Consider the following 12500-nt stretch of genomic DNA (forward strand, 5'->3'; position numbering starts at 1 on the left):
AGTCAGAATTGTAGGGAGTAGAGTGTTTTCTTATCACGGTCGATCGTCTAGTATCTGTTGAAGAGAGAGAGAGAGAGAGAGAGAGAGAGAGAGAGAGATTTTGTGTGTGAAAGAGGGAATCTGCGGTTAGTGGTAATGGGAACAGTGCAATGAGAGAGAGAGAGAGAGAGAGAGAGAGAGAGAGAGAGAGTCTTCGGTCAGTGTTGCTGGGAACATGGTTGATTTCATCAAGATAATTAGTCTATTTCTTCATCTGTTCAGTTAGTTTGTCAGAGCTGTTCTTACCTCAAAAAAAAAAGAAGAAAAAGAGTGGTCAATTTGAAGCTACTGGTAGTTCGGTCTATTTCTATAATAATTGTCAGTGGTATAGAAAGATTCTAAGATTGTTCCAGGTAAATGGGTTACCTTTTTTTATTTATATCAACCTTAATTATCTGGTTTGCCTTAATACTACTATGGCAAGTAATCCGGAAAATAGTTTAATTAAAATCATTCAGATTGCAGAAAAGATTGATAATTTATCTCTTTCCTTAATTATTAAAATTACCCATAGATATTTATTCATTCATAAAAACTTTTTTGCATAAAGTAAAAAAAAAAGTTTGCTGGAAAGCATTGATAATTTATCGCATTCCTTACTTACGAAAATTACCTGTGCATATTTATTCATTCATAAAACAATACTTTATCATTATTCTACTCTACCAGTTACCCTCTTTATATATTCATTTATTTACCTAACTTCTTGCACCAATGGCTTTTACCCTCAAAGTGATGGATCAGTTTGGGAATCAATTAAGTCATATTCTCAGAAACCATAATATGGGATGAGGCTGCGAGCCCTTCGCCTTCTTTGACCCTGGCTGCAAACCCATCAAGGTCAGCTAATTACAAGGTATATAACTCATTTCACAAGTCATTGGATGCTTCAGAAAATATTCCAAAATTGTTTCCCACCATACGATCGATTTCGGGTTAAGGATAGACCAGCGACCACTGATCTATGTGAATTTGGCAGCCGAACTTGAAACATATGTGTATGAAAATACATCAACTTTTTATTCTTAAATAAATAGAACAGGCATTTAAGAGAGAAAGTTACAAAAATCAGGAAAGAAAGTATTTCCTAGTGCTATCTCTCTCCCTCTCCCTTCCCACTTCCCCTTTAAAAACTCGCCCCTTCCCCCCGCACCCCCAGATGGAATTCATACCATTGTTTCGAGGAAAAAAAAATTGTGGGTTCGTGCTCGACCTGGCCCCCATAAAACCGAAATTGAAGACCACGCTTAAGAGGCGTTTAAACGAACCCAAGACCTCCTATCAGGTTTACTGTCTTTGCTACGAATGTCCTCTGTAAGACCAGCTTCCGAAAATTTGAAATCTAAATAAAGAAATACTGCCAATAAAAAAAACAAGTGGATGAATATATCAAATGAAAAAATAAAGATGAATTTATATGACGTGACTCTGTTCGTTTTCCGTTTGTCTTTATAATTCTTCTTCTCCTGATTCTTCTCCTTCTTCTTCTTCCTTATTTTATCGTTTTTCGACAACCATTTTCTCCTGTTCTCTCTTCCCAAATTCTTCTTTTTCTTTTTCTTCTATTTCTTGTTTGTTTCTTCTTCTTCTTCTTCTTCTTCTTCTTCCCTGTTTACATGCTTCGACAACCATTTTCTCTCCCTTCTTCTTCTTCCTTCTTCTATTTCTTGTCTTCTTCTTCTTCTTCTTCTTCTTCTTCTTCTTTAACTCTGGAGAACTTCGCATTAACACGATGCCATTCGCCGAAGACGAGAGACCTCTTTTGGTTGGACCCATCCAAGTCTTGCACACTGTCGTGAATCACCGAGGAGGAGCCATGTCGAATCGAACGTACTTTTGCGGCGCTTTAAAGTGGAATTAAAAGCTGTAATGTCTCTATGTAGGTTTGATTTAGTTTTTTTTGTGGTGTATCATTTTGGGGTAGGTACTTTTTGTCATTATCTTCATTGAAGATTATTTTGTGAAATACCCAATAATTCTTCTTTCCATTTATTTCTCCCTTCTATTTCTCTCTCTGTCTCTCTCTGTCTCTCTCTGTCTCTCTCATTTCAGAGTGAACATTTTTGACATTCATTCTCTTTTGTTTCATTTTACTCTCTCTCTCCTCTCTCTCTCTCTCTCTCTCTCTCTCTCTCTCTCTCTCTCTCTCTCTCTCTCTCTCTCTCTCTCTCATTTCAGAGTTAACATTTTTGACATTCATTCTCTTTTGTTTCATTTTACTCTCTCTCTCTCTCTCTCTCTCTCTCTCTCTCTCTCTCTCTCCACACACACACACACACACACACACACACACATACAGTTCTATCTAAAAGTCAGTACCAGGGTTTCCTGTTTCCCAAATGAATCACGGCTTTTTCGACGAAAGTTTGTCAAGCAATGGATGTAAAATGGTCTTATCTGAAGTTTACTCTGCAACCACTCACATGAGGAGAGAGAGACAGACAGACAGACAGACAGAGAGACAGACAGACAGACAGACAGACAGAGAAATGGTTTTTTCTGAAGTTTTTTCTACAACCATTCGCACGAGAAGAGAGAGAGAGAGAGAGAGAGAGAGAGAGGAGAGAGAGAGAGAGAGAGAGAGGTTACAAAGGAAGTATTGCTTTTCCAACAAAACAAAAAGTTGAATATATATATTATCCTATATATTAACTCATATATAATTATATATATATTATAAGTAATAATATATATATATATATATATAATTATGATATGTTATTATATACATACCTATATATCATATATATTAATAGATATATACTATTATCTCTATCTAATTATGATATAAAGAGAAACTTTTTTTTATTTAGCAGTTAGTTCATCTCACTTATAAGTACAGAACTGGCTTAAACTAATATTAATCTTCTCACGTTTGGAAACAAGATTTTACCGGTAAAAGTGTTTTTTTTTTTCGTAAACACAGATAATTCATCATATGAAGCCATAAAAAATTCAAGGCATACTCTAAGCTGTTAATCAAATGCATGTGATAGTTACTGTGGGAGTAGAGAAAAAACCTCCCTTTCATAAACAAATTTCAGTCAGCTGTCAACCAGTAAACTTGAACATTCAGTGGTCAAGATATACATGCACTAGTAATAATACATTATGAAAGAAATAATTGGTTCTGCTTGAAGGCAACAATCCTATCTTAAATATTTCCAACATCGAGATACAGAAAAGGGACTTTTTTATGATCAATATTAATACAATACGTGTAAGGTATCTGGTAATTTAGAACTGCACATTTCTCAAGTGTATTAATAATTAATCAAAAATTTCACGAGAACTAACTTAAATTACATTTTACAGCTTAAATTCTGAATATTATATAGATATATATATATATAATATATATATATCTATATATATATATATATATAATGTATAATATATATATATCTATATATATATATACATATATATACATATATACATATATACATATACATAGACCCCTCAGATATACATATGCATATACATATACATATACATATACATACATATATATATATATATATATATATATATATATATATATATAATATATATATATATATAGATATATATATATATATATATATATATATATATTTCTTTGGAAAATTTTTCAACAACTAAATCGTTCATTAAAATTTCATTATAAACTGACGGTAAGTTTAACACCTGATATCAAATTTTGTCGAAAATAAACGTGAATTACAAATGGTATTACTAAGTTGTACAATGCATTAAAAATACTTGTATAATATTATTTAAATTCTTCCATTGACTTCAATATACTCTGACTAAGTGTAAAATCCTTGGAATGTTAAAAGACGAAAAGAAAATAGCAAAAAAGAGATAAAATAAACGCATCCGATACACGAGTTCCCTGTCACTGGTGAGATACATGTTGGAGATAAGAATGTGCCAAAAGGTGCCACAAAGGTTAGAGCAGAGAGAGAGAGAGGAGAGAAAGAGAGAGAGAGACGCGGATAATGGAGTAGGGAAGAGGAAGAGGAAAATGACATCACATTTTTCCTCAGTACAAAAGAAGGAAACGTTTAACCCGGAGGAAAGAATATTGTATTCCTTCCTTCAAGCATTTTTTAATGTATGTTCAGTTTCTGAGAGAGAGAGAGAGAGAGCGGGGGGGGGGGGGGGATATCTTAGGAAAGTGTTTTCACTATGTTGTGATGGTATATTTAACGTTTTATCATTTCTCTCTCTCTCTCTCTCTCTCTCTCTCTCTCTCTCTCTCTCTCTCCTTTGTTCTTTCATGAACACTTTATTTTCCGGGTTCATTTTCCATGGTTTATTTACAGTGGTTTGTTTTCACGGGTTTATTTCCTTGGCTAATTTGCCTTGGTTTATTTTCAATTATTTGTAGTGGCTTCTCTTCGTGGTTTATTTACAGTGGTTTATTTTAAGAGGTTTATTTTCAGTGGGTTATTTAGTGTGGTTTATTTTCACAAATTTATTTTCCGTGGTTTATTTTCCGTGGTTTATTTACTTTACCTTCTTTTCACAGATTTATTTTCCGTGGTTTATTTGCCGTGGTTTATTCACCGACAGGGTTATATAGGAGCGGTCCAACTGACATATGACTCCCATCATCTTGTTATCGTTGGGAACATGGTGGAAAGATTCCTCTATTCTATCTTTTTTTACTTTTATTTTTTCTTTAACATTCTTTATTTTCATTTTACCACTCTTTTTTTCTACGGGATGTATGGTGAGTCAGTGTCGCTCAAAGACTGCTGAGCCGATATTTTAGTATATATATATATATATATATATATATATATATATATATATATATGTATATATATATATATGTATATATATATATATATATATATATATATATATATATATATATATATATATATATATATATATATATATATATATATTCTCTCATTATCATTCCATTTCTTTAACAATTCCTAAATTTAATCTTCAAATCATATTTACATCTTTTCCTTTGCTGAATTTTTTTTTTTTTTCTTCGCATCTGTCATCTCGCGTTCTTTCGTTTAAGAAACCCCGTTATTCCTTTCCTTCTGAGTTCGATATTCTTTTGTTTCCGTCCCGTTCCACTTTCCCCCTTTTGTGTCAGGAACTGTGGAACGGTGGAACGAGACTAATTGGGGAAATAAAAGAGATTTCCGTCGAAGACGTTCCTTCGTAAATCAGATTTCCTCCTGGGAAAAGGAAAGATAAGGATTGGATTGTTAATGTGTTGTCCAGAACGCGAGATAAAGTTTCTTATATGATACATAATTTAATATAAAATATTTCTTGAGACGTATCAGAGCTAATTCTATGTTTACGTTCGGTCCCCGAAGGACGAGTTTCTATTTCTAACTTTTTCTGGGACGTTTCGTAAATCATACGATTGTTGTTTTATACACTGCCTGAGGTTATGTTTTGCATACGGTGCGTGTTTATGGCGCGATTGTTTCGGAAAACTTCTTTTGGAAGAAGAAAAAGAAGCGTTTGTATCTGTGTGCATGTGCGTGGATGAGGAGAGAGAGAGAGAGAGAGAGAGACAGAGAGAGAGAGAGAGAGAGAGAGAGAGAGAGAGATGTCAGTAAATGCATATTTTGTCAGTTCTCAATGTAGTATACAAGGAGGAGAGATGTTGAAAGACAGAAAAAGAGAGAGAAAAAAAAGAGAGAGAGGGCTTGTAAGGGGAAAAAGAAGAACAGAACAAGATTAAATTGCTCTCTCTCTCTCTCTCTCTCTCTCTCTCTCTCTCTCTCTCTCTCTCAAAACCAGCTCTTTTAAACAGATGACTGACTGCAGCCTTCGGCATCCCAACTTTCCTGAACATATAAATAAATAATTCTGGTTTCACGACTCATGCTTCCGATTCGATACCAACTCTCCTCCCAGGTTACCAATCAACGAAATCTCCAGGCAGGCGTAAGTGAAAATAAATAGACCAGTGAATACGTAAATCAATAAGGAAAAGAAAGAGACAAAAAAAATGTGAATAAAAAGAGTCTGTCACAGATATTAGACCCGTTTATTCAGCGACGTCTTCCGATGGTTCCGTCACGCGCGAAGGTACTGATTTCCTCGTGACTTAAGGTTATGGATAGAAAGTTTGATGGAGGAGGGGGAAATGCTCAGCAATCACTGGGGTGGAGGGGGAGGGGAGGGGCAGGGAGAGGAGAGGGGAGGGGTTTACCGGAAGCGTCTTAAAAGTAAAAAAAAAAAAAATGAACTCTCAAAAATTAAAAATTTACTTTTAACTTGTCCGGGGGAAGGGGAAGAGGCATGGGAGGGGGAGAGGTGGGAGGGGGAGAGGATGGGGATGGGAGAGAGGGGTATGGGGAAGGGGAAGAAAGGGGATGGGGAGGGAATGAGGGAATTTGGGCATCATCTGAGTGGAAAGAAAACTTGAAAATATAAACTTTACTTCTAACTTGCCTTTGGGGAAGAAAGGGGAGATGAGGAGAGGGTAGGGGAAAAGGGGGGTGAGGAGGGGGATAGGAAGGGGAAGAAGCTTTAGGGAAGACATCTCAGAATATATAAAAAAAAATCTTGAAAAACAAATCTTCACCTTTAGATAAAACTCGTCCGAATTCTTAGGTGTCGTAATCTAAGCTTTTACAACAGAAAATCCTGTTATTGCTGACTGGCATATTATCATCTACAACCGGAGTTGCTGAGAATTGTGATTTAATGTCGCCAAATAGTTCTAAAGCTGCAGTCTTGAGAAATGAACTGAATTCACTGGTAGGTTAATCTATGCTTAACGTTTTCTGCCATTTTATTTTCTAGAAAGCTTAACCTACATTATGTACTGATGTATAATGTAGGTTATACTGATGGATGTTGCTTTTATGTGCACGAGTGTATGTTTGTATGTATGTATACACACAAACATAAATATATATATATATATATATATATATATATATATATATATATATATACATGTGTGTGTGTGTGTGTGTGTGTGTATCATTTGTTTTATTTCCCTAGACAGACAGACAGACAAACAACGATCAATACATATAATCAGAAAGATAATGTAAACAGGCAGGGGAAAGTAAGTCTGTTATCCAGACAGACAGACAGACAGGGAGACAGGTAAACAGACAGACACACAAATAGAAATTCTGATCTCTTCCATTCCGAGCACTTAAGGAGACTAGACTCAACGAGCTCTTATGTATGAGCTCCGTCATCAAAAGCCTTTTAATGATTCAACCCAAAACAAAGTCTTCATTTGTTTGTTTGTTTGTGTTTGTTTCCAGTCTCATTTTTCGTAAACGTCCCACGTCAGGTCAATGAACGCCATTTGAATCTCATTCAAAAAAAATGAAAACAAAAAATTCAAAATTTATTTTTTCCAGGAATTTTTCTTTAATTATCAATTTTGTTTTTCCAGGAATCCATTCCAGTAATTTGGTTCTATTCTATTCGATGTTGAAATTCGCAAAACAAAAATTACTCCTTCTTCAAAAATCCTTTCAGTTTTAATGTTGAAAATTAATAAAGGTAATAATTATTCTTTTTCCATCCAAATCCTTTCGTTTTCTATGACGCACTGAATGGAAATTAATGCAGACCTCTATAAAAGGGGCCGTGATATTTTCCAACGATATTTTTTCCATAACGATCGACGCATCACTTGACAGGTAAAGTTTCCTAAATTATGGAGAGGGAGAGAGAAAAAAAAAAGTTTAATTGGTATTTGCAGGGCGAAGGCACTCAGGCAGAACAGAAAAAATCGCATCAGGTTTTTTTTTTTTTTTTTTTTTTCTTTTTTTTTTTTTTTTTTTTTTTTTTTTTGTATAATTTCCATAACGGAGTTTCTAGATATTCACGAAAATCGAGGAGTGAAAATTGACCCTGATGGCAGGATGGAAATATTTAAGATATTTGATTAGGGTCATAAATTGCTAAAGTCGAAAGATCCGATGCATTACTGCCCTAAAGTAATCCTGCTTCATTTACCTACATTTTTATATTTATTTATTATTTTGTTAATCTATTTTCTTTTCTAATAACTGATCTCTCCTTTCAGTATCTCCTATGCCCTTCTGCAACTTCTTTCAAATGAACAACAAATTCCTTGGAAGCGTCAATTTCAGGTCAATGGCTCCCTGAGGCGGGCTTGTTTAATAATAATAATAATAATAAAATAATAATAATAATAATAATAATAACAATAATAATAATAATAATAATAATCTGTGTTACAGTGTTAAAAAGGCGGTAAGCTGGAACACCTTCCTTTGACAAAGAGGGTCTGCACTGATAAAATCTATGAAAAACTAAAATATCCGACACATTTCCATCTTGCTAAAGCACCTTCCTTTGATAGAAAGGACCTGCACTGATAAAATCAGTTAAAAACAAACAGATATGATACATTTTCCATCTTGCAGGAACACCTTCCTTTGACAAGGGACTTTACTGAAAAAAAATTAGTGAAAAACTAACAGATCTGACACATTTCCATCTTGCAGGAAACCTTTCTTTGTCAAGGAACTTTACTGAAAAAAATGTCAGTGAGAGACTGATAGATCTGACACATATCCATATTGCCTGGGCTCCATCCTTTGACACAAAGGGCCTTCACTGAAAACATCAACGAGAATCTAACAGATTTGACCCATTTCCATCTTGCTAAAACACCTTCTACTTTGACACAAAGGGCCTTCACTGAAGCAAATCAGTTACAAACAAACAGATTTCGAAAAGTATACAAAAAAAACTGATACAGCTGAATACTTACATATACAAATGCAAACACACAAAGCACACGTATGCCACATAGACTAAAACGCACACAGTGATAGACACGTCCACACAAGAGGATGATGGCCACGCCATTATCGGGTTTTAACCAAACAGAACTCGGCTGCAGAGTAAATCCGTGACTCCCATTCAAACCCATTTCTAAAGCCCATTGGTAAATGGTTCCAGAGACCCCATTCTCCCTTCCAGTGGCGTCTTTTTTTCCTATAGTGGACGTTCATATGCCCTCAATAGTAACCCATTCTCTGTTCGCTATTCTCCAGCCCCCAGTTCCTAACAAAATCATGTTACCTCTCTCTATACAGCAAAACAGTTTCCTCTTTTTTTTCTTCTCCACCCCCTTAACCCTACATCTCTCTCTCTCTCTCTCTCTCTCTCTCTCTCTCTCTCTCTCTCAGTGGGCCCCCTAAATCATTTACCACCTGTCTTTAGCTTTTCAACCCTCGTTCCAACACCTTCAGTTCTCTCTCTCTCTCTCTCTCTCTCTCTCTCTCTCTCTCTCTCTCTGGACCCCAAACTCCTACTTAGCTTTAAACTTTTCCTTCTCTCTCTATCTCACTGGACCCCCAACCACTACTTATCTCTCTCTCTCTCTCTCTCTCTCTCTCTCTCTCTCTCTCTCTCTCTCTCACTAGACTACCCTTTCCTTCACTCTCTATCTTACTGGCCCCACCCCAACCTCTCTCTCTCTCTCTCTCTCTCTCTCTCTCTCTCTCTCTCTCTCTCGTCTAACTTTTCCTTCACTCTCTATCTCACTGGACCCCACCCTACTTCTCTCTCTCTCTCTCTCTCTCTCTCTCTCTCTCTCTCTCTCTCACTGGACCCCAACCCCTACTTCTCTCTCTCTCTCTCTCTCTCTCTCTATTCCTAGCAACCAAATTCATGATGATCCAAAATTGAGAGGCATTATGCAGAAAGTTTCCTCTCTCTCTTTCTCTCTCCCCCTGTTAGTGGACCCCAACCCTTCTCTCTCTCTCTCTCTCTCTCTCTCCCCACACGCAAGAAGAACAACGAAGAAAAACAACAACGAACCAGGAAGCAAAATCGAGCCAGGCCTCGACGGCAGGAAGGGTGGGGTCGTGACTGGCTCTTCCACGCAAAGCTTGACGCTCCAGTGCTCCTGTGAAATAGCAACCTCCACAAACCAAAATCTCTCTCTCTCTCTCTCTCTCTCTCTCTCTCTCTCTCTCTCTATTTTTTCTTTCCATAACCTCAGTGGATACCTAAACCTTATCTGTTTTTAGGTCTTTATGTATCCTTCCAGCACTCAAAATTCTCTCTCTCTCTCTCTCTCTCTCTCTCTCTCCTTCTAGCAACTCAAAATTCTCTCTCTCTCTCTCTCTCTCTCTCTCTCTCTCTCTCTCTCTGGAAGAACGAATAGGAGATTGTGGTTGTACTTATACATATAAAAAAGAGAGTAATAGTAGTGCAGAAGATAAGAGGCAATTTGAAAAGCTATTAGATATGCTACTAGAATACAACATTCAAACAATAAATCCCTCGCCAACAAGAAAGGAAAATACTTTAGACCTAGTATTTGTGAACGAGATGAATTATGTTAGAAATAATAGTTTATAATGCGAGTATTTCAGACCATAATGTCATAGAATTAACAGTTCATTCCAAAGCAAGTGAAAATAGAGATAAGCAAGAAATGAAAAAGTGGGAAGGATATGGAAAATACAACTTCTACAGTAAAAATATAAAATGGTCAGAAATTAATGAAGAATTAAACAAAGATTGGGATAACATTTTCGTAAGTGATGACATAAGGGTAAAATACGGAGATATTATATATTGGAGATAATAGTGGAAAAATATATACCGAAGAAGAAAAGTAAACATCATTCATGCATACCAAGAGACAGAAGGATCTTGTCCCAGAAAATCAGAAAATGGGAAAAAAGGTCTTGCAAAAGAAAAAAATGCAAGGAAAGTAATAGAACTAAAAAGTAAGATAGAAAATGCAGAACAAAAGATTATACAATCAAAAGAAAATGAAAAACGGGACTTGGAAGAAAAAACCCTATTAAATATCAAGCAAAACCCCAAACTATTATACCTCATATGCGAAGAAGATGAATAAAAGAAGAATAGAAATAGGCCCTATGAGAATTGAAGGGAGATTAACGAATGAAAAAAAGGAAATTTGCAACATACTGGCAGAACGATATAAGAGAGTATTCACCCTAGAATAGATAATGAAGATAATGATATAGAAGTAAGGGATGAAAATAGTGAATATTTAGCTGACATAGATATTAATGAAGCTGATATTGTGCAGGCTATTAATGAAATTAAAAATGGAGCTGCTGCAGGGCCAGATGGAATTCCTGCTATTTGTTAAAGAAAGTAGTTCATTCTATCGCAAAGCCACTTGCAATATTATTAAGACAAAGTGTAGATACAGGCAAGATATATGATGAGCACAAATTAGCATATATTACCCCCTACTTTCAAAAGTGGATCAAGACTAGAGGCAAGTAATTATAGGCCTGTGAGTCTAACATCACATATTATGAAAGTGTATGAAAGGGTAATGAAGAAAAATATTATGAAACATTTAATAAAAAATAATTTGTTTAATAAAGGACAACATGGTTTCGTACCCGGAAAAAGTACACAAACCCAACTGTTAGTCCACCGTGAAAACATATTCAAAAATATGAAAAAGCGGAAATGAAAACAGATGTGGTTTATTTAGACTTTGCAAAAGCTTTTGATAAAGTAGACCATAATATATTAGCGAAGAAAATTAGAAAACACAATATCGTGGATAAAGTAGGAAGATGGTTAAAAGAATTTTTACAACAACAGAAAACAGATAGTTATTGCAAACGACGAGAAATCGGATGAAGCCAAGGTAATATCCGGTGTGCCGCAAGGTACGGTGTTAGCTGCAATACTGTTTGTTATTATGATTGAAGACATAGACAATAATGTTAAGGATTCGGTTAGTGAGTAGTTTCGCAGATGACACAAGAATAAGTAGAGAAATTACTTGTGATGAAGATAGGAACGCTCTACAAAGAGACCTTAACAAAGTATATGATTGGGCAGAGGTAAATAGGATGGTATTTAACTCTGATAAATTTGAATCAATAAATTATGGAGACAGAGAAAGAAAGCTATATGCATATAAGGGACCTAATAATGAGACCATCACAAATAAGGAAGCAGTTAAAGACCTTGGTGTGATGATGAATAGGAACATGTTATGCAATGATCAAATAGCAACTCTGTTGGCAAAATGTAAAGCAAAAATGGAATGTTGTTAAGGCACTTCAAAACAAGAAAAGCTGAACACATGATTATGCTTTATAAAACATATGTTCGTAGTCCACTTGAATATTGCAATATGATATGGTACCCACACTATCAAAAGGATATTGCACAAATAGAGAGTGTACAAAGGTCCTTTACAGCTAGAATAGAAGAAGTTAAGGACCTAGACTACTGGGAAAGACTACAATTCTTAAAATATATAGTCTAGAAAGGAGAAGAGAACGCTACATGATAATTCAGGCATGGAAACAGATAGAAGGAATAGCAGAAAATATCATGGAACTAAAAAATATCAGAAAGAGCAAGCAGAGGTAGATTAATATGCCCAAAACTATACCAGGAAAAATAAGGAAAGCACACAGGACATTAATCCACTACGCACCAGCATCGATAATGCAGCGTCTATT

The 12500-nt window shown here is 35.5% G+C and overlaps 1 protein-coding gene across 1 annotated transcript in view; it reads right to left on the reverse strand.

Annotated features, from left to right (window-relative positions):
- LOC135218600 (calpain-9-like) overlaps positions 1–12500 on the reverse strand; it is a 390351-nt gene that overhangs the window by 141044 nt on the left and 236807 nt on the right. The gene's annotated exons all lie outside the window — the stretch shown is intronic.

This window comes from Macrobrachium nipponense, chromosome 9 (genome assembly GCF_015104395.2).
Source record: "Macrobrachium nipponense isolate FS-2020 chromosome 9, ASM1510439v2, whole genome shotgun sequence".
Lineage (NCBI taxonomy): Eukaryota > Metazoa > Arthropoda > Malacostraca > Decapoda > Palaemonidae > Macrobrachium > Macrobrachium nipponense.